The sequence below is a fragment of the Vipera berus genome (assembly GCF_964194415.1).
Source record: "Vipera berus genome assembly, chromosome: 1".
Taxonomy (NCBI): Eukaryota; Metazoa; Chordata; class Lepidosauria; order Squamata; family Viperidae; genus Vipera; species Vipera berus.
Genome location: NC_138202.1, coordinates 128465456 through 128490353, shown reverse-complemented (window position 1 = coordinate 128490353; position 24898 = coordinate 128465456). Strand labels below are relative to the sequence as shown.

Below are 24898 nucleotides of genomic sequence, written 5' to 3'. Positions count from 1 at the left end.
TTTCACATCCCCTTCTCTTCAATCAAGGTGTAACTCACTTTTATTGGAATGAACATGAAATATTGAGATAAAGCAATAAAACAAGCCAGGTCAACTCTCAGAAAAGAAGGGTAAATATGAGACAGAACCTCATTTCTTTTCAGTGGCTGGAAGCCTCCATCCTCATCAAAAGCCTATGGATGTTCCCCATATTATTCCCTCTAGTCTACAGCAACTTTCCAGGATAGATCTATACTGACTCTCAAAACAAATAGAGTCTTTTGCCATCTTTTAGGCTTTTACAAATATAGGTAATTGTGTCTGACTCTAGGAGATGGTGCTCATCTCCGTTTCTTAGCCAAGGGAGCCAGCATCATCCAAAAACATTTCTGTTGTCATGTGGCCAGCGTTACTATACACTGAAGTGCGTAGAATGTGTTATCTTCCTACCAAAGTTGTACCTATTTATCTACTCACATTTGCATTATTTTGAACTGCTAGGTGGGCAGGAGCTGGGGCAAGTAACAGAAGCACCCTGTTGTGCAGCACTTGGGTGTCGAACCTGAGCTGTCAGCTTTCCAGCTGACAAGCTCAATGTCTTTAACCACTGAGCCATCACACCCTTTTACAATTATAGGAAACGTAAACAACACAATGCCTCTTGATAGTGTGGTGATACACCTTCTCAGAAGGTGTATCATCTGAATAGTACCCAAGGACATTTCAATTAAAGCATCATCCTTCAAGCGCATCTATATATTCTTCCTTCTTCAGAGATTGTTCTACAATTTGGGGAAAATTAAAACTTTAACTAAGCACACTATGTACAAAGGAAAGAAAACCCACAAAGAAACTGGAGAATATCACTAAAAACTTCCTTGCCCTAACAGTTCTCTTCCACATTTACAGTACAGGCCGCAATAACACTGAGGCGGTAATATATTTCTATGAGACTTTGTCACAGAGATAATAAACCTCTAGCTCACAAATCTAAAGGAAGAATATTAATCAAACACAACTTACCAATAGTTAAAATGGCAAAAGATTTCAGCAACCAGAACTCCATTACTAACATGCTATCAAATTTCCATGGGAAATGAGATAACTGGAGAGTCTGTTTGGAGTCACTGCCTTATGCACTATTTTAGGATCTAGGAAGGATTTTGTGAGCTCCCTGGCCCATAACTGAAATGAATCCCCATTTTGATTGCACTATTGATTCTCTTAAAAACAGGTCAGAACTGGCCTGGCAGGCACATTAGGAGGAGATTGGCAATGGACAGAAACTGTGCTGTAATTTTGGCATTCTAACCCCAAATACTTACTTAGAAACAGTTTTGTAAAATGGAGCAAAAAGAAAGAGTAAGCACATCATGTTTTGCTGTACAGCTTCCACAGACTGGCAGCCAGGTTTGGCTTCACACCCTCCACAATGTAGAATTTGATTCAGGGAAAAGAAACTCTTTGTTGAATTGGGTGTAAAATAGGTTAGTCTACACTGCTTAATCCTTATTCTGTATTCTTGTGGCACTTCTCTGTGCTTTTAATTTATATTTCAGTAAGCAAGATAGTGAGGTATTGATAGTTCAAATGCCTCAGGTAACCTTCTTTCACAAAGGACTAATTCTGGGAGGGTGATGATGAAGAACATGATTTTTCTCTTTTATTTCTACTTCATGATTAGTTTATGGTGAGTGTAGATTTCTATGTAATTGCTAATTGATTATATGTATCATACATTCAAGTATCTTGAAAAAAACATGGAAATAATAAGCATGTCTTAAGAATAGAAAACGGGACGTGGTGGCTCAGTGGGTTAGGACGCTGAGCTTGTCGATCAGGTCAGCAGTTTGGCGGGTCGAATCCCGAGTGCCGTGTAGCAGAGTGAGCGCCTGTTACTCGTCCCAGCTTCTGCCAACCTAGAAGTTCGAAAGCACGTAAAAATGCAAGTAGAAAAATAGGGACCACTATGGTGGGATGGTAACAGCGTTCCGTGTACCTTTGGCATCTAGTCATGCCGGCCACATGACCACGGAGACGTCCTCAGACAAGCGCAGGCTCTTCGGCTTTGAAATGGAGATGAGCACCGGCCCCTAGAGTCGGAAACGACTAGCACGCATGTGCGGGGAACCTTTACCTTTACCTTTAAGAATAGAAAACTGTCTCTAATATGAAAAAAGTGACATTTCTGAAACATTTCCTACGGAATGGAGGGCAGACTGTACCAATGTATAACTCACAGTCAGAAAGCCAATAAATTGTCATATCAGAGTCAGTGGGGTTAAAGATCTTTGAAATACATACTAAGAGATGTGCTAGAGCAGAGGTCCCCAACCTTTTGGGCACCAGGGACCGGTTCTGTGGAGAGAGGTTTTTCTGTGGCTTTGTGTTCTGCCTGCATCTCATGGATGGGGCTTTGCTTGTTTGTGAGGTCCGGCTGCTGGCATGCTGTGGCCCGGTGCTGGTCCATGGTCCAGGGTTTGGGGACCCCTGGCCTAGAGTACCACTGGCAGAAAATGGGGAGTGAAAGCGATCAAACATGAGCTAGAGCCTCTGTTAAGAGCCTACCTTGTGTCAGTAAGGACAGCAAAACATAAACAATTTCTCCACCTTGTTGACTTGGTCTCTCCTCGAAGGGAGTAATACTGAGATTCACCTACAGGGTTGTTGTGAGGAATATGCTGCACATCCAGCAAATAAAGTCACTCATATTGTCTCTACATTTGACTCTAGTCTTGGAGCAGAACCAAAGGAGGTTACAGAGGCTTGAGTTCCATCAAACCGGAGGACCACAACAGGGTTCTTGCAGCTGCTACCTTGGCCACTTTTGTGTTAGATCTCTGCCTCTGGGGCTGATTAAAGGCTACCCAGGAGGGGACCCTTGATTGGGTCTGAGTTTTGGTTAATTCTTCCTTGAGGGATGGAGTAGATTCACTGTCTCTTAAAGAGGCAGTGGTACACCCTCTCCTCAAACAGTTATTGGTTGACTCAACTAGTTTGGACAATTTTGATTCAGTCTCCAACCTTCCATTTTTGAGGGAAGAGAGTGGTAACATGGCAGCTTCAAAGGACCCTGGCTGAAGTGGATTGATTACCTAGACCTCAGTATTTAGGTTGGATTATGGGACTGGGATGGCATTGCTGATACTCTTGAACCACCTCTGGTAGGAGTGGGATAGGGCTGTCCATCCATGCTTTTTATGACCTCTCAGTGGCCTTTGATACATTGATCATGATATCCTTATGGACTAGCTTCAAGAGTTGGGGGGGTGGCACTGTATTGTTCTGGTTCTCCTTCCTTCTGGTTGGTTCCAGTCAGTATTGATAGGGGGAAGATTTGGTCCACGACCCCTACTTTATAAAGTGTCCAGGACTCAGTTCCCTCTCCTTTCCTATTTAACATCCACATGAAGCTACTGGAAAAGGTGATCCAATGATTTTGGGTGAGGTATCATCAATATGTTGGTGTTACCCATCTTTATGTCTCTACTCCCAGCTACTTGAGTAATGCCATGGATGTCCTGTTAGAGTGCCTGGAGGCTGAAGGAGCTTTAATGGGGTGCAATGGGCTTTTGACTCAACCCAAGCAAGTCTGAGTGGCTTTGAGTATTTGGGCCTTCCAGTGACAAGGTCCTGGATGGTGTGTCATTGCCCTAGGCCAGGGGTAGGCAACTTCGGCTCTTTTATGACTCATGGACTTCAACTCCCAGAATTCCTGAGTCAGCTATGCAGACTTGGTAAGCACTTTGGGGGTACTCCTGGACTCACAACTCCTGCTAGAAGAGGAATCAACAAAGGACTAGATTCCCAATGAGGGCAATCTCTGTCTGGGAGTTGAGATATACACAGTTGGAAGTCACCTGGATGGAGTCTAGGTGGTCATTGGGGAAAAACATTGGCAGTTAGGGAGAGGGAAATGGAGACCTTTCCAGAGAACATTCCACATTATTGACTGTCTGCACCATCGGGCTCTTTTGCTGAAGAAACACTGTAGGCTAATTATTTTTTCACTGATTAAGCCACAGCAAAACTAATCAACTGATTTCAACAGAAGCAAAACACTCTGGAATCTCTGAACAAAGAGCTATGCAATACCAAGGAACACGCTGTGCAACAAGGAATCTACCATTTCTCACAAAGAAATTAACACTTTTCTCTGGTTTTTCAGAGCAGACAGGAAGAATGAAATCCAAGCAATGTATACGGTTCCTGTGCTTTTAGAGATAAAACTGACAGTGCACATGAGAGCTGTGTAAAGCTCTGAAGGAGTGTGTCACATTAATGAAAATCGAACAAAGCACTCCCCTGAAGCTGTTTATGAAATCTTGGAGGCCCCCTGCTTCTAAGACCAAAGTGTAATTATATAGTCTGTTCAGAGCCCCTCTCAGCCAGCTCTCCATATAATTTCTTTACACTAAAGTGATTTCATTCCACATTTGTTCCACAATGATCAAAATACAGTTCCTACCCATATACCAGTATCCAATTGTTTGCTTTCAAGGATTTGACCATCATAGTTCTGAAAACTCCATAGTCATGGAGAAATCCAAATTGTTTCGGATGGAAAAAGGAAACTTGATTGTGCATTTTCTAGTGGTTATTCACAGCAGCAGAGAGAACCCCTTCTTCCAATTTTTGTTTTTGCAAATTTTGTTGAGAAGCAGGTGGAGGATAATAACAATTTATTAAATGTTTAAATTTATATGCAGCCTGACTCCCAGTGACTCTGGGTCGTGGTCATAGATGTTCCTCTCACTAACATTTGTGAACTGCCTAGATATCTGAAAGGAGGAATGGCTTATGAGTAACTGAATTGTCCAGATTATCTCTTTGAGTCAATCTAGAAGTGGCATCTCATACAAGCTTTTGAAGGGGTTGCAGTATATGTTACATATAATTGCTGAACAAAGAGAAAAAACAGAATCAGGCCTTTAATTGCAATATGGAAGAAAAAGAGAAACAGCTGTGGGTTTTTTTTCTAAGATCTATTTTTTAAGAAGAATAAAACATTTTTCTAGTTCTTTTTTTAAAAAAATGAAAACCAGCATGAACATGAACAAATTTGGAAATGCATGTCCTCCCACATACGGCCATCTGTGCAGAATTTACAGCAAACCCTGCTAGTTTCATGAAGAAAAAAAAAGATATGACATTGTTGTATTGAATTACACCTCAACTATTAGGAAAGAATTTTCAGAACCAACTTCTCAGACTTTCAGGAATGAAATTTGGTGGAAAAGTAAGGGTTTTATTATCTTAAGAGCAGTGTGGAAGAAAATAGTTCCAGAGCTGCTGAATGCCTGAAGCAGGCACTGAAGTTAAACTTTTGTAAAGATATAAATGGTGAACAGTTACAATTGGGAGTATCAATGCAGCCAGGCTTGAGCATAATTGCTAATTCCAGAATGAAGAACTGTAGTTTTTTATATGGACCTAATTTTACCAGAAAGGGGGAAGCATGTATACTAATACTAATGCATGTAGCTATTTTTCTGCTTCCCAATGTAATGATGTTGCTTTTATTATATAGGAAGGGGGCGTAATGGCTCAGCGTTTAAAGACTCTGAGTTTGTCAGCTGAAAAGCAGGAAACCCAGGTTGGAAACCCAACAACGTGCCATGAGATGAGCTCCTGTTCCTTGCTCCAGCTCCTGCCCACGTAGCAGTTTGAAAGCATGAAAATACGAGTAGATAAATAGGTACCACTTTGGTGGGAAGGTAACAGCATTCTGTGAACCTCGGCATATAGTCATACTGGCCAAATGACCACAGAAATATCTTTCCACATTGGCTCACTTGGCTAGGAAATGGAGATGAGCACCGCCTTCTTGAGTTGGTTGCGATTGGGCGGGGGAAACCTTTACCTTTCTTTTAATTTTATGGAGTTCCCAAGTACAGCAGTGGCATTGCTGTTTGAATGAGGATAATCATTCGCATGAGTAGGAGGAGCTATTTAAATGGGCGGTCACATGTCCTCTTGAAAATGCTGTGTGCAGGACTGAGCCTTAAAAGGCAGCTCCAACCAACTAATTGTCTCTGGTATTTCCACAGAAAGCAAGGGACTTTCTGGTCCTTCAAAGGACATGACAATCAATAACAAAGAAGACAAAGAAGAATGAAAAATCAAGTGGACAATCAAGGTTATCCAGGAGTTGGTTGCTCAAGTGACAAGAGTGAAGACCTGGGGCAACAAGGTAGGATTGCTTTCCATTGTGGTTTACCTGTTTCAGTGACTGCAAAAGGTAAGCCTGTACAATCTCTATGCAGCCATGAGTTTTGAACCATCGTACTTATTCTGTTAACCTAATTTAATTCCTGGGACGGAAGATAAAGTGAATACCTGTAGAAGGGAACAACATGCAAGCCAACAGAACAAGGCAGAGTTGAAGTCCACACATCTTAAAGTTGCCAAGGCTGAGAAATGCTGCCTTAAAGACTAAACAATGCTCCTTTGGCTAGTTACAAAGTGTGCAATTTTATGAGAATTATAATCCTAAACATGTTGACAGATCTGAAAGCAGATTCTAATCAGTGAATTTTTTTTAGCAGCAACGTGCATGACATACTAAATGCATCACTTAAAGCTCATCATTTTAAAACTTTCTTAATATTAAGGCCAAGGGGAGAAGAGTTTTTCATTGGGATCAACAGAGTTAAGTCTCAACCCTAATGAAAATTGCTTTCTTTTCTGACTGTAGATATCAGCAATTGAAAAAAGTCAATGGAATTCAAGCCTTACAGTTATGGATGAGAAATATTGGTTGCAAAGTTGGCATTTCTGGATGTAATAGAGATATTTTGGACTTATTTTTGTTTCTTTGCATGTTTGATATTTTTAAAAAGGCATATGCTACTGACTATGCTTATGCACATATGTAACATCTTTTGCTAGGATACATGACCACTGCTTGTCCAGAATGTGAAAAGTGAAAGATTGTGACTAAACAAAATTTTAATGTACAGATAATACCACCAGAAATTATTTTAGCCTTTTTAATAAATGTTGTTACTGATGTTAAGCTCACCGTGGAAAACATCATATATTGTTATGTATATAATTATTTAAGACTGAAGTGCAACATAACTAGATTCTAAATAATCTATTTTTCAAAACATACAACAGTCCAAACAGTAAAAGTAAAGTCCAAATTAAGAATATTTCATTCTTAAGAATTGTTTAATTTAAAGTGGTTTAGTTGTAATAGAGTATGTACGAAAGATACTATTTTTTTCTAGCATCAGCTAAATTAGACAGAGAAAAATGTTTCTCATTTCTTTCCTGTTACCTTTATTGATTTCATTGCAGATATGTTAACATAGGAAACAGATTATTTTGTTATCTAATTTTACCTTCCCAAAAACAGAAGCAGATGAAAAATGTGAGGTTCTTTCCTGTTGGCTTTTTTGAATTAGCTGTTTTAGATTCTAAAAGTTTAGTTCCTAAAGAAGTAACCTAGTAAATAATTTCAATGTCCTCCTCTAGTGCAGGGTAGGCAACCTTGGCTCTTTTATGACTCAAGAACTTCAACTCCCAGAATTCCTGAGCCAGTATGGCTCAGCTTGGAAACCTCTCTCTTTCCCCTCAGAATGGCTGGCTCAGGATTTCTGGGAGTTGAAGTCTATGAGTCATAAAAAAGAGCCAAGATTGTCTACCCCTGGCAATAGGCTTTCGAAAGCCAATAGAGCAGGGGTGTTAAACTGCCGGCCCGCAGGCTAGAGCGTCACGGAGAAACCGCGCCCATCCCATTGCTGGCAATGGGAAAAAGTTCTGATACGTCGCGCGACGTCACGTAACGTCGTGAGTTTGACATGTCTGCAATAGAGGGAGCCTTTTTTTTTGGCAAAAAAGGGTGCCAGAACGCTGTTCTGAGCGTTCTATGAGGAAAAAAAGCCCTGCTTAATTCAATCATCTCCAGGTCCATTATTTTCCTCAGAATGAGGAAAAAGAATGCTACCAAATTCTAAAATAAAAAAGTTATTTAGCTGTCATCTTCATTTAATGCAAATTAAATCTTTACATCTGTTCTGTATTAGAAAAGACCATACAAATAATGGAAAAGAGCAGACAAGGAAGAATATGCTACTTGGAATATAATTCAAACATTTGTAATGTATTATTGTATCCAAGATGATTTATATATCAGTATAAAAGATAATTAAAGGAAGATCTCATTTATAATTTGACAATATTCTCTAACCTCATTCACTATTTTTAATCACATTGATAGGGCAACAGGCCAGATTTCATAATCAGAAAGGCAACTAGAAATTGAGGTAGATTATTAATATTATTTATTAAATTTATATGCCCTCTGATTCCCAAATGAACCTGGGAATAAAAATAAAAATGTTAAAAACAGGAAGAAATTAAGAGTGATGGGAAAAAAGAAGAGTAAATAGAACAAATAAAAAATGGACTGGAACAAACCCACATCATCCAAAGAAGGTTTTGTTCTCCTTTCGGAAAGGCCTGGATGAAGAGTCAGGTCTTCAAAGTCCTTCAGAAACACCAGTAGGTTGGAGTCATTTGGATCTTGCAGGGAATCTTATTCCAGAGGACAGGTGTTGCTATTGAAAAGACATGCTTCCAGGGCCCTGATAAATGGCATCATTAAACTGAAGGAACTGGATTATACAAATCCTGCCAGATCAAATTGGCCAAGCAGCTACAAGGGGAGACAGGAACACCCACAAGGAACCAAGTTCTTTGCCATATAGGTTTTATAGATAACTGCTGTACTTTGAATTGTGCATGGAAGCAAACTGGCAACCAGTGCAGCTGGCAAAACAGAGGTGATACATGGGCATACCCATCATTTCCTGTACCACTGCATTCTAGACCAGCTAAACCTTCTGGTGGTTTTCAAGGGCAGCCCCATTTAGAGCACATTGCAGTAGTCAAGCTGTTAGGCAACCAGGGTCTAAGTGACCGACGTATTTCTGTGGATCTGATTCATCAGAAGTAAAACCAATGCTACTTTTTCAGTGATGCCCTAGACGTGATGTCCCGCTGCCTGAAAGCGGTCCGGGAATGGATGGGGAGAAACAGGCTTCAACTGAACCCGGACAAGACTGAATGGCTGTACGTACCGGGAAACCAGGAGATTCAGAACGTCCCACTGCTTAACATTGGGGACAAGTTACTTCCCCCTGTTGATAGGGCCCGCAACCTGGGTGTCCTCCTAGACTCGCAGCTCTCCCTGGAAGACCACATTGGAGCTGTGACCAAGGGGGCCTTCTCCCGGGTTCGACTAATTCGCCAACTACGGCCTTATCTGGACCTGGATTCCTTACGTACAGTCACCCATGCCCTTGTGACATCTCGCCTAGACTATTGTAACGCTCTCTACATGGGGCTGCCCTTGAGATCCACTCGGAAGCTTCAACTGGTGCAAAGTGCGGCGGCACGGACACTCTTGGGAGCCTCCCGATACTCCCATATCACACCTCTCCTCCGTGCGCTGCACTGGCTTCCGGCTGCCTTCCGTGTGAAGTTCAAGGTGCTAACGATGACTTACAAAGCCCTACATGGCATGGGTCCGGACTACCTTCGGGAGCACCTTCTGCCGATGTCAGCACCCCACCGTCCTGTGCGCTCCCACAGAGAGGGCCTCCTCAGGGTGCCACCGCTCAAGGAATGTCGGCTGGTGGCCCCCAGGGGGAGGGCATTCTCAGTGGGTGCGCCAGCCCTCTGGAACACCTTACCAACAGAAATCCGGATGGCCCCTGACCTCCGTACCTTCCGTCGCGACTTAAAAACTTTCCTGTTTCAGCAGGCTGGCCTGGCATGATAGCGTTAATTGGGGTCCCAGTTTGTGTTCATTAGTGTTTCTTATTATTTTTATTGTTCGATCTGTATACCTTCCTTCCTCTGTACACCGCCCCGAGTCCCTCGGGAGAAGGGCGGTTTATAAAAACTAATAAATAAATAAATATATATATATATATATATATATATATATATATATATATATATATATATATATATATATATATATATATATATATATATATATATATATATGTATATATATATATATGTATATATATGTATGTATATATATATATATATATATATATATATATATATATATATATATATATATATATATATATATATATATATATATATATATATATATATATATATATATATACATACATATATATACATATATATATACACACACACACACACATATACTCTGAACAATCCAAAAGTAATCACAGAGGGGAAGAGTCATTACTGAAGGGAGCTTCTGATACTCGGTAGAAAAAAGAGACAATGCTCATATAATGATGCCTCCCAACAATTCATGAAAATCTAAACCCAGAACAAGCTTATTCATTATGATGATTTTTTTTCTTCCTTGACTTAAGGAAAAAAAGATAATCAGACAAAAACTCTATCAAGGCTATCACCTTGGTGAATAATTAAATCCACTCATTGTGTGGGATATTAAAGCTTTGTAAGATTTTGACTATTTCCATATAATAGTTAACTCCAATAAACTATCAGCCCACCACATACTAAAATGTCAACAAACTGGCTTCAACTCCTAACAAGGAAAGTAGTTCGTGTGGGATCTAAAATACCACCCTCAGATGTTAACTTTAAATAAAATAAATTATTTCACTGTTCCAAGTTAGGGGTTATGCTTATACTGCAAGGAGTAAATTTCCTGTTGGTTTTGCCTGTAAATCATTAAGTGCAGGCAGAATCAACATACTTTGTTTGCCAAAATAAAAATAAACCAATTTCATGTTTGGCCAACATTTTCATCTAGCTTTAAAAAGCACAAATTGAATGAGATAATTACTAGATATATAAACTGACACTGGACTCTCATTTATAATTCTCTCTTTTATTTTCCTGGTTTTCCCAACATCTATAATTTGTATTTTGTCATAATTAATAATGAACTGTTTAGATCAGGGGTCTTCAAACCTGGCCCTTTTATGACTTGTGGACTTCTGGGAGTTGAAGTCCACAAGTCATAAAAGGGCCAAGTTTGAAGACCCCTGATTTAGATTAATAGCCACTTATAACTGTCCTCATACACAGGATAGTGTCAAAGCATAAGGGAAAAAATCTTGTTCCCCAAATATTTCAGATGATTAAAAGCGCTGTATAAAACATACAGCTAATGTTCACTCTAAATAAAGGAGCTACCAAAAAAATCTACTTGTGCCCCTTTGCGGTTGGAGTGCTATTTGAAAACTCGCCATAACATCTTACCAAGACTTGCACTGGCATTGTGCAATCAGATAGAGCAGACATGTCAAACACAAGGCCCAGGGGCCAGATCCGGCCCGCCAAGTGGTTTCATGTGGCCCGCGAAGCCATCCTGGAAACAGTGAGGGAACGGCCCCCACTGCCTTGGCCCTGGACCAGAGACCCTCCTTCTGCCAGAGACCCTCAGATCTGTCCCACTCCTGCCCAGGCCCCCATAGGCACCCTTGATGCGAAAGATGTAGAGCTGGCCACGCCCACCCAGTAGGCCATACGTACTCTAGCCATGCCCACCCAGTAGGCCACGCCCACCCAGGCCACACCCACCTGGCCCCTTGAGGGCAACCGCAATGCTGATGCGGCCCTCAATGAAATTGAGTTTGACACCCCTGAGATAGAGCAATATTTGTTTGGGACAATTTCTCCCATACACAAGTGTATATTATTTAACCAAACCAAAAGCAATAAATGGTCACTGTACAGATTGGGGTGTGTGTGTGTGTGTGTGTGTGTGTGTGAGAGAGAGAGAGAGAGAGAGAGAGAGAGAGAGAGAGAGAGAGTTAGAGAGTAGTAGTGGATTTAGGGATTAACAAATCCATTCTCCAACCAGAATGATCCCATACAATCAGATGCCCAGGGATAGTGTTTTGCGTAGCAAGCAAGATGGTATGTGGATTGCTTTGGCTTCAACAATACCTTATTGTTGTCCAGGAATCTGAAGCGATCTCAGGCTCTGTTTGATATGGCATTCTCACAGTTGTGAGCTGAGCAGTATCTTAATTGCTATAAATAAATAAGTACTCTTGTGAGCTGCAAACTGATTACTAGGAATGCCGCAGAAACAGCTGAAGCACGTGGTTGTTGCAATCAAAAGACCATGTGATCTGAAATTTCCTGGATTGATTTTGGTGAGATTTGGGTATTTCACCTCCTCCTAATAATTAAGCTTTCCTCCTGTCCCTGCAAAACACCCAATTTTTTAAAGGCACAATTAGACATTTTATTTCTTCTATTTTAAAGACCCTGCTAAGGTGCTCTGGGATACAATTTAGGGCAGAAAAGGGAGGATAAAACCTATAAATAAAGTTGATTTTTACTGTGTCATTCCTGAGTCACAGTTATGATAGGAAAGTTGATCCTTGTGGGAGAAGATGTTCAGGAGAAAGATCAGGTCCACTTATTTTATAGACAAAGAGATAATTTCCATCTGGTAGCCTTCTCCCAGCTCCAGAATGCATCCAGTATTACAAATGTGATAGAAATTGATGAAACAGAACTTACACTGTCTTAGGTTGGCAATTTGCTACAGGAAAACTAAGGGAGGGGTATTTAGTCCTTTTTTCACTCCAAGTTATTTACCTACTCTCAGAGGATGCCACACTAGCTTTTATTTCACACACACACACACACACACACACACAGAGAGAGAGAGAGAGAGAGAGAGATATCATACTAGAGAAGAGTGCTGTGCCCACCCAGATCCATCTCCCATGAGCCTCAAACGGTTTGAAGGTGGAACCAACTCACAGAAAGGAGCCCAGCAGCAAAGCCATGGATGGCCCAAACATCCCATCTCTGCTTTTCTCCCATCTCAAGAGTTGACATCACTTCTATTTCAAACTGGAATAAAATCCTTCACATTGGTCACCACCACGCTTAGCCAGGCCTCTTTGATCTTTAAAGCACTACTTCCAGGGGTGTTTCTTTAACCTTTTAAGTTATTGCTCTTGCTCGAGTCAGGGAATAATATCCTCCCCTTTTCAGCCTTGAACCTGAATTCATCCTCAGATTTGCTTTCCTGCTGGGCTTGGTCATTTGTTGTTATAGGGCAGAGTGGAAAAACACTTCTCTCTCTCTCTCTCTCTCTCTCTCTCTCTCTCTCTCTCTCTCTCTCTCTCTCTCTCTCTCCCCCCCCCCCCCCCTCAAGTCCCTGCACCAAGCTCAAATAAATTGTCAAAATAAAGTGCAAAATGCAATGGACTGCATCAACTGGCAAAGAAGGAAGCAATAAATGCTCATCTATATTCAAGGTTTGCCAGTAGTTGTGTGGCCCAAGAACTGTTCATGAGCATTTACACTAAAATAGTGATTTTTTTTCCAAGTAGCTTTGAGTACAGGTAGTCCCTGACTTATGACCACAATTGAACCCAACATTTCTGTGGCTGAGTGAGATAGTTGTTAAGTGAGTTTTGTCCCATTTTATGACTTTTCTTGCCACAGTTGTTAAGCGAATGACTGCAGTTGTCAAGTTAGTCACATGGCTGTTAAGTGAATTGGGCTTCCCCATTGACTCTGCTTGTCAGAAGGTCACAAAATGGTGATCACTGGACCTCCGGGACACTGCAACCGTCATAAATATGAGCCAGTGCCAAGCGTCTGAATTTTGATGACGTGCTCATGGGGATACTGCAACGGTTGTGTGAAAAACGGTCATAAGTCACTTTTTTCAGTGCCGTTGTAACTTTGAACAGTCACTAAATGAACTGTTAGAAGTCAAGGACTACCTGTTTGCATAAAGCTTTATGTTTGCATAGATGCCATGGTACCTTCTCCAGGGAGGTCATGCCACTAAATCCAGTCCAGTAGCATAAACGTGGCCACATGCAGCTTCCGTGATGTTTGTGGACTTCATGTCCTACATACTCTACTCTACTTGGATTAAACCATTTTGTTTTTAGAATAGGGAAAGCAGCTGGGAATATATGACTAGGAAAGCAAATAGGGAAAGGAGAGCTTTGAAAGGAGGTGGTTGGTGAATTGTGGGAGTTGATCTGCAGAGTTTGGGGAGAGGTTTAATTGATTGTACCGGCCTCCAATTTTTCCCCCCCTGCATGTATTTATTTCCTTACTTCTTGAGAAATGATCTAAATGCATGATATGAAAAGAAGAGGGTTATGTTGCACCTGACCGATCCGATGATTAGGGAGCAGATGGAGCTATATCCTCAGCTTGCAAGTAAATTTCTGACAGCACATTTGAGAGAGAGAGAGAAAAAAGATAGGTATGTATCTAAGTATACTAATTGCACTTGAAGCATAAGAACCTGGCTTTGTGGGAGGAAAGGAGTGGGAGTCAATCTTTCTTCTTTAGGACTCATCGCAGAAAGTGAAGAAGTGAAAGTGAAGCACAGAGGGCACACAATTAAGGCCAACGTGAAGCGACCTCCATGGAGGACAGGGTATAAAATGCTTATTCAGGAACAGAGGTGCCAAAAGGAAGATTCTGTAAGGAAAACAGCTGAAAGGGAGTGGTGAGAAGTAAGTGGCCAGAAAGCGCACACGTCAAGATGAAGTCTTGAAGTCACTGGAATTGACCAACTAATTGTGAGGTTTTGGGAAACAAACAAGGAAAGCAAGCCAAAAAAATAGCCATCATCTCAACCTTTCTAGAGCGACGGAAAGGACTCTCAATTCTGCAAGGACCAACAAAAGCAAAGTTCTCCTCCGAGATGCAAAATAAGAAAAGGCAGTGTGAGTGGTGAGAAGCTCACTGCCATAAAGAACAGATAAGCTAGACTTGTACTCTCTTCCTAATGCACGTGTCCAGGTTATAATGAAAAGATTATCGGGCTCATGAAATGGACTGATTGTTCTCCATTCCTGCTTAACCAAGCACAAACAACACTGCTAGAAAAATAGGCTTGGCAGGAGGTTTTTTTGTTTTTGTTTTTCATCTGATCAAGGGAGCTTTAATCTAACCCAGAAAGAAGAGATTAAAAAGAGACCTAGACTCAGATAGAAAAGCCCTGGCCTTTAGAAACATGGTAGGGCAGAGTCAAGGAAATTTAAGGTAGGAAAGGGGACATGGAAAGGTCCAGTGTATGTAGCATGGAGATCAACAGTGACATCCTCAGGGCCAATTTTTTGTACATTTGTGCTCAGAATATGGATAATAAACCAGGAAGAGGGCAAACACGATTGTACCTTCACATCACATAAACCCAATGGGATGAGAATGAAGGATATAAAACTTAAGGGACCTAATGTGGCTTTGTATGTAAAGAAGTTATATGCCTCTGAAACAATTTCTCTAAATACCACAGTTATGTTGCAAACCTTAGAGTAAGATTAAACGAGGTTAGCAACAAAAGCGATATTATCTTTATCTTTATCTTTATTGGACTTATATACCGCCCTTCTCCCGTAGGACTCAGGGCGGTTCACAAGGTTTTATTAAAATAACAATACAACAATTACAAAAATTAAGAACAGTTAAAAATAATTACATTTAGACCTTGAATAAATATAAAACCCCAATTAAAATCCAATTAAAACCCCAATTCATACTCTCAGTCCAGGCCAGAAAGCTCAAAGAGCCAAGTCTTCAGGTCCCGGCGGAATGAACGAAGGTCGGGGGCAGTCCTAAGCTCTACGGGCAGCTGGTTCCAAAGGGCAGGCGCACCCACAGAGAAGGCCCTCCCCCTGGGTGTTATCTGCCGGCAGTCTTTTACCGGCGGTACCCTGAGAAGACCCTCCCTGTGGGAGCACACAGGACGAAGGGAGCTTGATGCCAGCAGCAGGTGTTCCCTCAGATATCCCGGACCCAAGCCATTTAGGGCTTTATAGGTCATCACCAGCATATCACCCCTAGTCTTTTTCTTCATTAGCTAGACATATATAATTCCCTTAATTGTGGGAGTTTACCATCAGCCACTCACCTAGTAAGAAGATGCAGACAAAGCCTTTCTAAATCAAATCACCAATTGCTCAAACCGCAGATAATAGCAGCAAAGTGAGATATCAACTGACCCTGATATCTACTGGAAAACTACCTCAGCTAGGAGTATAACAGGTTACTCATGTCTCTTGTTTACAAGTATATTTTTCAAAAGATAGATGAAAGATCAAGGTGAACAGCTATTCTGGAACTGATAGCTGGACAAGATAACCAGAGGAAGAAAATATTTAAAGAGAAATCAGTCGGTATCCTGGACTTTAGGAAGGCAATTTTTAAAAATTCAGATGAAAGGTGGACAGCCCAGGGATAATATGAAAGACCAGAAGGACATAAGATGATCGACAAATGCGAAATATAATGGGGAAGGAGAAGGAGAGAAATTTTCAAAATGAAAATCAAAGATGCTGTTGATCTGTTGCTTGGGGAAATAATAATGCAGAATAGGGAGAAGATGTAATTGCTTAGGACCTGTGTCTCTCTACTCTCAGAGGAAGGCCCCTCCTAATATGACTAATTTGGTAGAGCAAGGGAATGCTGTTGGATGTAGCATATCTTAATCTTAGTATGGTATTTGACAAAGCACCTCATAAAAATTCTGCAGACAAGATAAATATGGGTTTCTGGGTTCTGTAGCCCAGATGTCCCAAAGAATGCTAGTAAATGGTTCTGCATTGACCTGGAAGCCTCCCAAGAGCTTCATCCTTGGCCCAATACTATTCAATATATTTATAAATGATCTATACAACTGAACAGAATGACCCACTCTTTATTGAAGCCAAAGGTGGAATGAAGACCCATGGGTTGAAATAAAAAGGGTGGAGGTGGGGAGGGGAGAGAAATTCAGATTGAATAGCAGAAAAAAAAATCCTTACTAAAAGAGAGACAAGCCAAGCCAAGGTCAGCCAAGGACAGTGTACTGATTATCATTGGAGATTTTCAGATGTGGGTCAGAGATTTTACTGGATTTGATGATGGTGGTTTTGTGGCAGCTTACCCATTAGATTTTATGCCAGAATATAGAAAGTGACTTCTATTGCAGGCTCCCCAATAAATGCTCTAGTGCAGACATGTCAAACACAAGGCCCGGGGGCCAGATCCGGCCCGCCAAGTGGTTTCATGCGGCCCGCGAAGCCATCCTGGAAACAGTGAGGGAACGGCCCCGCTGCCTTGGCCCTGGCCCAGAGACCCTCCTCCTGCCAGAGACCCTGAGATCTGTCCCACTCCTGCCCAGGCCCCCATAGGCATCCTTGATGCGAACGATGTAGAGCTGGCCACGCCCACCCAGTAGGCCATACGCACTCTAGCCATGCCCACCCAGTAGGCCACGCCCACCCTGGCCACACCCACCCGGCCCCCTGAGGGCAACCGCAATGCTGATGCGGCCCTCAATGAAATTGAGTTTGACACCCCTGCTCTAGTGTGACTGTAAATCTCTTCCTATTCTGCTGGTAAACAAAACAAAAACAAAGTATGCTGAAATGTGACAGACGCATTCTTTGCTTCCCCCCCCAAACCTCAAACTAAATCTGACCATGAAGTGGGATCACAGTGCCCAAGAATAATCAACACCAAATCACTCCATTCCCCTAGTTCTGAATTGAGCCTCAGAACAGATTGGGTGATCTGAGCACCCACTTTTGTGACTTATATGCCAGAAAATGTTAGAAAGTTCTAAAGAAACTCACAACAATTTGTGTTCCTCAGCATCCGTTCTTTTCTTGCTGTATCTTCTGCAGGGAAATCCACAAGGCACAACAATGCCAGTTAAGATGATTATTCATCATATCATGCTATCCACTTACATCACAAAGGTTCACTGCCAAATAAAAGTGCAAGTCTACGTGTGACAGGGCAGGCGTCCAATAGCTTGGGCAGACGGAATTCATCATTTCTGATTTTTTAATGTCTATGTTGTGCCTCTCTGGCAGCCCCACCCTTGCATTGTTAAGATTGTTAGGTTGAGACTGTTAGAAAGAAACTTCTTTTGGTGTGCATGAGCAGATTGGGTAAAAAGAGGCAGTTGTGAAGTTCTGTCTTGTTACAATAAATTTTAAAAAAAGAACTTTACGCAATTTTTATTTGTTGGGAAGAATCTTAAATGTCATCCTTCTTTGTGTGTGTGTGTGTGTGTGTGTGTGTGTGTGTGTGTGAGAGAGAGAGAGAGAGAGAGAGAGAGAGAGAGAGAGAGAGAGAGAGAGAGAGAGAGAGAGAGTAGAGAATCATTAGAGCCACTGTTGATATAGTAGGTTACTGATACTGTATGTGATTCCTCTTTTAAGTATTAACAAAGTATACAGACTAAAACTATGACCAGTTGGAAATTACAAAGTGTTGATTATGGAATCAGAGTATCTCCTTTGGATCCTCAAATATGAGACACAGTTTATTCTAGGAAGAAGTGCATGATGTGCAATACTTCAAATGTTGTGAAAACCACAGTTGCCAGCTGTCCTAGCCAGCATGGCAGCCAATCATATGGGATACTAGAGGAATTCTGACTTAGTATTGTGGGGGCTGCACACTGAGTGGCCACTTTGGAGGCTCTGCCCGTTGGATTTATCAAGCCTAATACCTGCATCCAAAGGAGCTGATTAACATGCAGGTCACACAGGTGCTCATGTCAACATTCAGTCTTCAAACATGTGCACACAAGACTTTAAGCTTTATGAGCCATTCCTGTCTGAACATTCTCATCTGATTTGGTCTTTGGCCCTCCCTTACTCAAGCCATCCCTAAGCATAAATGTAATCTCTTCTTTATAAATTGGAATGTGACACCCTTATCTGTTTTATTAGAATTAATAAATATAAATAAAAGAGCCAATGTTCAGAAGGCTGGGAAATAAGTAAACATCTAAAGAATTTACTGTTTTTGAAAGCTTTCAGATCTTGGAATTTCATAATCTCCTACTCATATTGGAGAGATTAAGGTTTAAGAACAGTTGGCAAACTATTTAGTTGCCAGATATTTGAGGGGGTGAGGAGGATTGGCTTTGATGAAGTAGTCTTTCTCCATAGATCATTTTGTAAAAAATTATTAAGTAGAAGAATTCCATGGTTTCAGGATTATTCACATAGTTTTGGAATCTTCTTATCCTATTTATATTGCTCATTTTATCCCCTGGGGAGGAATCTAAATTTCCAGTGCTGATTTCTCAGGCAAAGAGAATGTATTGCATGCAGTGATGCACCCAGAGGAGATGGGGGTCGGTTGATGGACAGAACATGATGCAAAACCCACTTATGTTCTACATGTGTTATAATGTCAAGTGTATGTGTGAAAGGGAGAAGCTTGCAGCATCAAAATGCATTATTTTGACGAAAGAGAGTTACATGCAGATAACCCTTTTTCTGCCTAAATCTACTTATTGAAAAGATCTTATACTGTTGAACTCTTACCCAAGATTTGAGACAAATATATTTAATCACAACAGACCACACAAGCATAGATGGACCAACAGTCAGGCTCATTTCTCCACTGCAGCAGCATTTGATTTGTGGATTATAATTGTTGTGACACATCCATTCCTTGATCTAAAACAGGGTATCAATATAGCCAGAGCAAAGTATAAATGGCTCACCCCCAAATTAGTACTGGGGTGAGAAAGCTATATACAACCCAGATCTATAAAATAAAGTATGCCTTTTTCAAACTTGGTCTGCATTTCAAATTTTATTCTCCAGAATCTTGGCCTTTAGTGACATGGTAAGTTAAGTTATATGGCCAGTGTAATGTTCACAGCCTTTTTGTTCAAGGATATTGACCTTTTTTCTGCCTATACTTAATGCAAGCTCTTCCTACTTACCACTATTATGGAATATTTGACCCTACTGACCCCGGCAGGGGGCACAGTTGTGCAAGACACAATTTAATGTACACAGAGGGTTGGTTTCCAATTTGATTTTGAAAATGAGCATCAAGACAATGAATGAAGCAAAGCTTCTATGCACACATTTTAATTCTTCCCCTTGCTAGTTTCTCTAAATAGCATTCAACAGAGGTCCCAATTATGCACACATGAGTCTTGGCAGAAAGCTTATTGATTGCAAGACAGTATAGACAACTACAATTTCAGGGTCAGGACCTTCTAGTTGTTGTTTGTACTGTCTAGGTAGGACATAGCTTGTTTTGGACATTAATGCAGAGTCCCATTGCAGTGAATTAAAGCTCTATATTTACTAAGACACAGATGGATGAAACTTCCTAAAAATATGACTCGCTTACTTTAAAAAAAGATTTCAATATCCACATAAGGCTTCTCCCAAAGCTCAAGTACTAATAATCACTTAAACTATGATTACAAAAATCTATCATTTTAGATTTAGGGAATGATCATAGTTAAAATAGGGATCTTTTGGAAAGGGTTTTTTTATTTTTGGTAGGCAGAACCAAGGGAGATAAGGTGAAAAAATAACCCCCTCCTGCAGCCAAGAATAAAGCAAAAAAAAAAAGGACAAAATATTCCTTCTCTAAGGAAATACACATAACACTGGTACGAAATTGAGATATACTTCTAAGTAATTTCAAGTATATTGTGTACTTGATAATGGCACATCTTGGTAAGTCTGACAGTAGGTCTTTTTGGTTTCGGATTAGCGTGATCCCAGCCATGCAATTTGGAAAACCATAAGCGCTATAAGTGAGTCCCGCTAATAATATTTATTTATTTAATTAGTTTTATGATAACTTTATTGTCACTTTGAATGTACACCAATCGGCATACATCAAAATGAAATTTTGTTGCATACAGCTCTCAAAGGGTCACCACCTCCGATATATACTTCTTGTTCGTGGCCCGCTCAAATTTCACATTGTCCATTTTAGTCTCTAGGGAGTGAACAATGGCACACAGGACAGATGGAAATGGGGCTCTATGTTGATTAGCCCTCAAATTCGCTTGCATTCTGACAACATCGCCTTCTTTCCTTTTTCTGATCCTGACTCTTCCACCTTTTCCTTAAAGAGGCCTTGCTTCTTTTTGCCCCTGGAGCACTCTGCTGCTGCCACCAACTCCTCCAAAAGCCTCTCTCTCTTCCTCTGGGCCTGCTGACAGCCTCATCCAGTTCCTTCACTCCATAAGCTCCAGGTCCTCTCCTCCTCTGCCTCCTCTGGAAACAGCCCTGATTTGCAATACAATCCATCACTGGGCCAGCAGTCCGATCTTGCTGCTGGTAGAACAAATTCAAACAGCGCCAACGACTTTTAACGGTCTCACCAACAGTTCCAAAACCACTAGAAACTCGCCAGGCCAGCAAAGATTGTCGGTCGTATGTATGCAGACCATAATTAAAACAGCATTTATACAGTAACAGAATTCAATTGGAGCTCAAAAAAATCCCTCCTTTTTGAGTGGGAGGGAACTCAGATTCAGTTCAGCCTTATCAATTCAGCCATGCCTTGATTATTTTGGCTATTCAGGATTGGACTACTAATGATGTTTGAAACTGAAGCTCAGTGGTGTTGGAGAAAATAACTGGCCCAAATTATCCAGTGGACTCTATGACTGAGTATAGGCTTGAATCTAAGCCCACTTGATCCAAATCTCCCACCTCAATTGCTAAAACATACTAGTTTTCACGCTGGATTGGATTTAGGCCTAAATGTTTATTTATACATAAAAGAACACGTATGCTACCTCCAGTGAACGATTCTAGATTGTTCACAATAGGGTGAAAATCGCATCACACAATAAACTGTTAAACATTAAAGTCAAAGTTAACACCAACCACATGACCTCTTAGCTAAGTAAATACTTTTTCATGGATTGACTGCTAAATTGCACTTCCAGCCACAACAGCCCTTTAAAAGAACATGCTTTCTGAATTTTGATTCTGTCCCCTTAATCTCTCCTAGGGGAGGGATTCTCAGCCTACCTCCCTGGCTTCTGTGGAATGGAGTGGCAGACTCTTCCCGGGTTAGATGGCCCCAAAGATAACAATCATGTCTGAATGAAACACAAACTTCTTGGATAAAGGCACCAGTTTTGAATTTCTTGCATCTCAACAAAGTAATCCGTAGAACAGGAACTATTATTTGAATGTGCAATTCAGGAAAGCCAAAGCTTCATTTAGATCTTAAACTGTTTGACCCAATTACTTCTGTCCTCAGTCTCAAATAATATCACCACCCCCAGCCTCAAAACCCAGTGTGTTGTGTTATTCAAGCATAGCAGCAGTCCCAAACGGGATCCTCAACTCACAGACAAATAATTAAACATTCGTCCATTAGCCCTAGGATATGCTCATATTACCCCTTTGGGGGTTATCTCCCCCGTTTAAGAACTGGTCTACTATAGAACATAACCAAAATTCTGCCCATTTACATACAAATAATGAATAGGAAGGAATAACTATAGAATTATTGTAATTGAATTATAGAATTAAATCACAGAATAATTAAATCAAATAAATATAGAATAATTGCACAGAAAAAGGCTTCTATGCAGTCTTACTATGGCATTTCAGAAGCCATTCTTTCTGAATCGATTTAAGGGGTCTTGGGAATCCAATATTTCATTTAGGACCCTATTTAATACATACTTAATCTGTTATTGTCATAATGGCAATAGTTTATACTCCTTGAGCCCCACAAGATTTGCACATGGTATTAAATCCTGGGTTTTTGACCATTGGTTATTAATAAAATCAGTTTGCCAGTCTGGCACACAGTAATACACAAACCTGGATGATGGATCACAATTGCCTGGGTTTGCAGAATAAGCTACACTAGAATGAAGTAAGCCATTTTACAGTATGTGACTTGTATGTTCTATCACCTATTTTCTGTCTTGGAATCGTATTCAATATTTTACATTGTGGAAGTATGTAATCTGAAAATGCAACAACAGCATTTATAACTTTCATTCTTCCTACTCCCTATGAGTTTGCTTACTAAGATTCATATTAAGATGTATTCAGCATGTTAATGGAGAAGCAAGAAAAATATACCAAATCTTATCTGTTCATAATACAAACACAGAATTCATCTCCTTTTCACCATTCCAATACTTTGTATACCAAGAGCCAAGGAATAAAGAACATTTCCAGCGTTCTTTTAGTATTATGTCAACATGGATTCAGTGACAGTTTGCAAGTTGAACACATCTGCTGAGAATTTGGAGGGTGTAAATCCCTGCATAATTCATTTCATGGTGTATGCAGTTGCATAGTTTTTATTTTTTTTTAACCACACTTTCCAGTTGCAGCACCCTTCCCTCTGTACTGCACTATCACAAACAGGCTGAAATACACTAACAGCATGATGACAACTTCCACAAAGTGGATCAACACCCCCACAGGTGATGAAAGCCCAGATTTAACAGAACATGATGTTCTCTCTTGTGAAATGAAAGTTGTCTTGGTGCTGGAAAGTTGTCACATGTAAAACAACACACACACCCCCAGTGTTGCAAGCTAGCTATGTGGCAAAGGTGTCACATGATCATGTTCAAGAGCCAAGTTGCATGCAATGTCTACAGAAGCAAAGTTCATCCTGAAACGAGAAGATTGGTTTCATTTCTTAAAATGTTCAGCTAGGCTGGCTATGCTACGTTCACAACTGGTCCACAAATCCACAAGAATCATGCTGTACCTTCAGGAATAATGGATAATGTGGGATAAACTTGTAAGGATTAGGATCCACTATGTTAGAGGATCGTCAGAGAATTAGTTTTGCTTCTTTTACATCATTAACCACAGAAGTTGCTGAATAACTGGCTTCTCAATTGTTTGTTATCAGCATTGTTTCCTTAAGGTTACAGAAAGAAATTGTGTGGCTTGACCTTCTACCACCAACTCTAATAGCATGTTACCTGCACAAATCCTAATCCAGAGAAGCATCCTTACAGTCATTTGACTACATTTGTAAGGATTTGACCAGCTTATTCTCACCAGCTTGCCACTTGTTTGGCATTGTGTTTTTCTTCCTAACACTGTTTTCCCTTCACACCTGAACAGGTTCAGATTTTCAGTCTCCTCCCCCAAGTTCCAAACCTACTTTTACAAACCATGGTTAATTAAAATGCCTATTTCTGAATTCGAATTTGTTTATGCTACGGAAGCCCTGTTTCGAAAGGCTGGTTTTGCATCTTTGCATCCAGCCCACTCCCCTCCAAGGCTTTTGTCCTCTGAGGCGTTATTGCATAGGGCTCTTTTTTTAAAAACAACCCCCCCCCCAAAAAAAAACAACAAAAAACCGCAAACGCCTTTTCTCGAAAAAGTGCACCTTTAAAGATCGGAGTCGCCAGCACCCGTGGCCGAAATGGGTTGCCTCGAGAATATTGCCCGAATGCATCACGCTTACGGGGAGAGTAAGCGCAGGAATGAATAATCCGCGTGGGGGAAAGAAAGAAAGAAAGAGAGAGAGAGAGAGAGAGAGAGAGAGAGAGAGAGAGAGAGAGAGAGAGGATCAGCTCGCTACCCCGAAAACTATTGCCGAAAGAAGTTGCAGAAGAGTTGCGAAATGTGTGTTTTCCTATATTTCCCAACCATAGAAGATCTTACCATAGAACTGAAAAAGAAAGAAAGAAAGAAAGAAAAAGTGCAAGGGGTGAAGCGAGCGGGACGGACGCGAGCGAAGTTCTTGGATGACACCGCGCGTGTTACTCACCCGCTTTGACCAAGCTGGCTTGCCGGTCCCAGGGACGAGCCCCCGTCTAGCTCCAGCGGGCGCCTCTTTCTTCTAAATCCCAGCCATCCCTTCGGAGAAGCCCAGAAAAGATGCCCATTTTCTCTCCCCCGCGTTCGCCGCTCACTCCTCCCCTTCTTTCCCCCCCCCACCCCTCTCCTTTAGGTCCAATCAGCCTTCATCCCTTCTCTTAAAGCTGCAGCATCCTCGGCCGAGCTAGAAGCTCTCTGCAAATTGCAGCCAGGGCTGTTTATAAATAACACCGCCTCCCAAGAACGGGGTACGGGAGGGGGAGGTAAATTGTCGCGTTTTGTTTTGTTTTTGCCCCCAGAGCTGGCTTATTTTAAACGAGGGAGGCGATCGTGCTTTGGTCATTTAGGGAATT

At 41.1% G+C, this 24898-nt stretch overlaps 1 protein-coding gene across 3 annotated transcripts in view; it reads right to left on the bottom strand.

The window, feature by feature from the left end:
• MRAS (muscle RAS oncogene homolog) overlaps positions 1-24648 on the bottom strand; it is a 61619-nt gene extending 36971 nt beyond the window's left edge. Inside the window, exon 1 of one of the 3 annotated variants that reach the window (XM_081341702.1) lies at positions 24496-24648. The gene's annotated coding sequence lies outside the window, so the exon portion shown is untranslated. Of the gene's footprint in view, positions 1-17573; positions 17592-24495 lie in introns of those variants that run through there. The other 2 variants (XM_081341704.1, XM_081341703.1) reach the window with 2 other exon arrangements.
• Positions 24649-24898: the final 250 nt, after the last annotated feature.